Below are 5,000 nucleotides of genomic sequence, written 5' to 3'. Positions count from 1 at the left end.
GGCGGTCTCCCATCCAAGTACTAACCAGGCCCGACCCTGCTAAGCTTCCGAGATCAGACGAGATCGGGCGTACCCAGGCTGGTATGGCCGTAAACGATAAACAATCTCTTGGTACAACATATATAGTCAAAGTGAGTCTGATAAACAGACTGCATTTTGCAGCAGGAAGCTGCATTTAGTCAATTCATCATTAAATGCTTACTACAAGGCAGTGTTGCTGATGAAATAGTGTAAGAGCACACCCTCGTGGACAAAAAGCTTACAGCACCTGGTATTCCCAGGCGGTCTCCCATTCAAATACTAACCAGGCCCGACCCTGCTTAGCTTCCGAGATCAGACGAGATCGGGCGTACCCAGGCTGGTATGGCCGTAAACGATAAACAATCTCTTGGTACAACATATATAGTCAAAGTGAGTCTGATAAACAGACTGCATTTTGCAGCAGGAAGCTGCATTTAGTCAATTCATCATTAAATGCTTACTACAAGGCAGTGTTGCTGATGAAATAGTGTAAGAGCACACCCTCGTGGACAAAAAGCTTACAGCACCTGGTATTCCCAGGCGGTCTCCCATCCAAGTACTAACCAGGCCCGACCCTGCTTAGCTTCCGAGATCAGACGAGATCGGGTGTACCCAGGCTGGTATGGCCGTAAACGATAAACAATCTCTTGGTACAACATATATAGTCAAAGTGAGTCTGATAAACAGACTGCATTTTGCAGCAGGAAGCTGCATTTAGTCAATTCATCATTAAATGCTTACTACAAGGCAGTGTTGCTGATGAAATAGTGTAAGAGCACACCCTCGTGGACAAAAAGCTTACAGCACCTGGTATTCCCAGGCGGTCTCCCATCCAAGTACTAACCAGGCCCGACCCTGCTAAGCTTCCGAGATCAGACGAGATCGGGCGTACCCAGGCTGGTATGGCCGTAAACGATAAACAATCTCTTGGTACAACATATATAGTCAAAGTGAGTCTGATAAACAGACTGCATTTTGCAGCAGGAAGCTGCATTTAGTCAATTCATCATTAAATGCTTACTACAAGGCAGTGTTGCTGATGAAATAGTGTAAGAGCACACCCTCGTGGACAAAAAGCTTACAGCACCTGGTATTCCCAGGCGGTCTCCCATTCAAATACTAACCAGGCCCGACCCTGCTTAGCTTCCGAGATCAGACGAGATCGGGCGTACCTTTTTTTTATTTTTTTTTATATTTTATTATGAGAAACAGACAATTTTACATCGTTTCAATCATAATTAAAGGGTGAACAATTCACCCTTTACAAAATCAGAAAGAAAATACAATCAATTAACAATTAAATCCAATTAATAATTGAACACAAGTTTTCCATTTGATGAAAGTCGAATAAATGTACTCCCCCACACAAATTGTTTTTCAAAGTTGCATCCACCATATCTATGTATTATCTCTATATTTTTCTCCAACATACTCTTAAAAAGTACCTCCACACTCACACATTTTCCTTCATAATGACCCAAGTTCCTTCTTAATCTTACAGCATATCGAGCATGACTTAAAACATAATTAACCAAATTAAAGTTCAAAACTTTACTTTTCCCATTTATACCAAAAAGAAAAAATCTCCTCCATTCCACCTCATTAAAATCTCCTCCCCCCAATGTTTTACTAAAAGCTCCTTTAAAAATTCATGAAACCCTCTTAATCTACTACATTCAATGAAAAAGTGCATAAAGTTTTCCACCCCTATATGACAAATGTCACATTCTCTCTTAATATTTCTGTTGATTTGATGTAGAACCACATTAGTAAAAATCCTATTATGTTTTATTTTAAAATCATTATCTTCACATTCTATGGAATTCCATTTTACATTAACATTCTTCCATATTGATTTCACATCCAAATCTACAAAAACCTCCGACCACACTTTCTCTGAAGCAGGAACTTTTATCTCTTTTAAAATACATTTACTATAGACTGTTTTAACTTTCAAGCCTGACAATTCATGTTTCACTCCATTATTTCATAAAATATATCCGGTAAACCCCTGGCTCTCTTAACCACCTCTGTATTTATTAAAACCACCCACTCCTCCGGAATACACCCCAAAATTCTCTTATACATATTTTCTACTGTAGTTTTGCTTATTTCATCATCTACCTCAATAACATTGTCATAAATAGCGTGTACCGGTAGAAACCCCGGAATGACCTCATATAGAATATCACCAATCTGTCTCATCCCAGCTCTCATAAAATATTTACAATACAACATTGCATTATTATACTTGATCTTTGGATTCAAAAAGATTGGCTGGTTTAAAATATTTTCCAAAATGTTACATTCATAGGAAATGTGTGGTAAAAACTGTCCCCAAGCCTCAAAAACTTCCTTATAAAACAAAGGTATTTTTCCCAACATTTCTTGTTTTACACACATTAATAAACCATTATCCCCGATCCTCCCAACCTCCTGCAAATACTCTGTAAAAACTTTTTCCACCCGTAATCTAATTCTCCATATAAATACTTCCGAACCATTTTCACTCTTATCGCTATTTTCCTCACCTTTAGATCCACTAACTTCAACCCCCCTCCTCATAACCTGCAATCAATGTTTTAAAAGCGATTTTCACCCCCTTCCCATCCCATAAAAATTCTACTAAAATCTTATTCATTTCAGTTAAAACCCATTCTGGCACATCTAAGACATTCATGACGTGTACAAAAATTGACATCAGTAAAGAATTTATAACAATAACCTTCCCCTTTAATTTTAAAAACCTCCCCTTCCACATATTTACAACCTTCCTGACTTTATTTATCACCCCACTCCATGTCAAATCCCTAGCTTCCTTTCCTTTTAAGCCTATAAAAACTCCTAACACCTTAAAATAATCTTTGACCTCTTTAAAAGGAAAATTCCCTTCATTTACTTTCCCAATATACATTACAACAGACTTTTCCATATTAACTTTTGCTCCTGATGCTCTTCCATATACTTTAAAACCTTCTATTACCCTTTTTACACTATCCTCATCTCTAACTGTTATAGTTGTGTCATCTGCATATTGGTGAATCAAACTTGAACCCTTCTGTGGAGTCTGTACACAATTGATAAAATTATCCTTCTTTAGAAAAGCCGCTAAAGGTTCAGCTGATAAAACATAAAGTAAAGCAGATAAAGGACATCCCTGTCTCACAGATCTCTCCAGGGTAAAAGAATCAGTTAAAACCCCATTACATTTCACCCTACTTTTTGCATTTCTATATAATAATTTAATCCACCTTATTATTTTATTACCAAAACCAAATCTTTCCAAGGCCCTAAACATAAAATCATGTTCTACCCTATCAAAAGCCTTATTTAAATCTATGCTTAAAACAATACCCCCTATCTTATCCCCATTCATTTTGTGTATCACGTCTCTAATTGTATTAATTGTGTCAGCTATATCTCTCCCAGGAACACTATAATTCTGTGTTGGTGCAATAATATCATGTAAAACTCTCTTCATCCTATTCGCTAAGATTTTGGCTAAAATCTTGTAATCCACATTTAATAAACTAATAGGCCTATAATTCTCCAATTTCACCTTACTCCCTTTGTTTTTATATAAAATAGTTATCATTCCTGTCACCATTGATTCTGATACACAATCCTTCTCCTCCATATAGTGATAAACCTCCAATAAAATAGATGCTAAAAGACTTTCATAAATTTTATAAAACTCTGCAATGATACCATCTACTCCAGGGCTCTTATTCACCTGTAAACCCTTTATCGCATCCGTAACTTCATTTACTGTAATCTTCCCATCACACATCAACTTATCCTCTATATTAATTTTCACCTCTACACTACCTAAAATCTCCTGTACACACCCCTCATCCACCTCCCCTTTCTTAAATAAGTCCTTATAAAAATTCTGCACTGTCTCTAAAATCTCTACATAATCATCTACTACTTCACCCTTTACATTTTCAATCTGTCTAAGATATGTTCTTCTTTGAAAACTCTTCTCTAATCCAAGAAAAAAAGAAGTGCATTTCTCCCCCTCCAGAAAATACTTTGCTCTGCTTCTTATAATAGCCCCCTTACACTTATCCATGTCATATTTACTCAATTTTGCTTTCAACTCTAAAAACTTTTCTATATTATAATTAGGTTCACTGTCACACTTGCCCATTTCTTCATCCAATTTAGCTCTCAACTCATTTTCTTTTCTTTTCATCCTGCCTCTCTTTTTCCTTGCATATCTTATACTAAACACTTTTATTTTTTCCTTAACCTTGTCCCACCATATACACTTATCATCCCCTTTCTGCTTATCCTCCATTTCACATGTTATCAAATATTGAAGTTGTTTACAATAATCCTCATCCCCCAAATAACTCGCATTCATACACCACGTACCACCTCCTATTCTTTCCTTGTCTAAACCCACCGAGAAACTTAAACATGCATGATCACTGAAAGTTGTAAAAACATACTTAACATCTTTCATAAAATCCCTTAAACTTTCTTTAACTAAAATCAAATCTATTCTAGTTTGTTTTAATTCCCCTAATACCACCTGCCTTCTCGAAAATTCTCATTTATCGGGATTGTCATCTCTCCATATGTCAATAAGTTTTTTCTCAAACATCATTTTCTTTAAAACCCCTCTAGATGCATCATTTCTAAAAGCTGCTCCCCTTGTCATATCCAATCTGTCCAATTTCACATTAAAATCCCCCACCACAATACAATTTCCCACACTCCATCGTCCCACTTCAATAAATAAAACCTTGCGCTCTATTTCGTTATTTGGCGCATAAACATTTATAATTCTAAACTTCATATCCATATACTCAAAATCTAAAACTAAAATCCTCCCATTATTATCATCATGTACATGTACCACTTTGTCCACCACATCCTTTCTCACTAAAATAGCAACCCCACTAGAATTCCCTCTACCATTATTAACAAAAATAAAATCCCTCCATATTTGTTTTACTTTCAATACACAA

General features: G+C 36.3%; 4 non-coding genes across 4 annotated transcripts in view; all 4 read right to left on the bottom strand.

Annotated features, from left to right (window-relative positions):
- LOC115185989 (5S ribosomal RNA) overlaps positions 1-95 on the bottom strand; it is a 119-nt gene extending 24 nt beyond the window's left edge. The window contains exon 1 of the ribosomal RNA XR_003875518.1: positions 1-95. This exon is cut by the window's left edge and continues 24 nt beyond it. This is a non-coding gene — a ribosomal RNA (5S ribosomal RNA).
- A 161-nt stretch (positions 96-256) lies between these two features.
- Positions 257-375, bottom strand: LOC115185974 (5S ribosomal RNA). The gene has a single exon (XR_003875503.1). It is a non-coding gene; the product is annotated as a 5S ribosomal RNA (ribosomal RNA).
- Positions 376-536: 161 nt separating this feature from the next.
- LOC115186081 (5S ribosomal RNA) lies at positions 537-655 on the bottom strand. Its single transcript, XR_003875592.1, has one exon. It is a non-coding gene; the product is annotated as a 5S ribosomal RNA (ribosomal RNA).
- A 161-nt stretch (positions 656-816) lies between these two features.
- On the bottom strand, positions 817-935 carry LOC115185987 (5S ribosomal RNA). The gene has a single exon (XR_003875516.1). It is a non-coding gene; the product is annotated as a 5S ribosomal RNA (ribosomal RNA).
- Positions 936-5,000: the final 4,065 nt, after the last annotated feature.

This window comes from Salmo trutta, unplaced genomic scaffold (assembly GCF_901001165.1).
Source record: "Salmo trutta unplaced genomic scaffold, fSalTru1.1, whole genome shotgun sequence".
NCBI classification, from domain to species: Eukaryota; Metazoa; Chordata; class Actinopteri; order Salmoniformes; family Salmonidae; genus Salmo; species Salmo trutta.
This window is presented reverse-complemented; position numbering and strand designations above follow the sequence as displayed.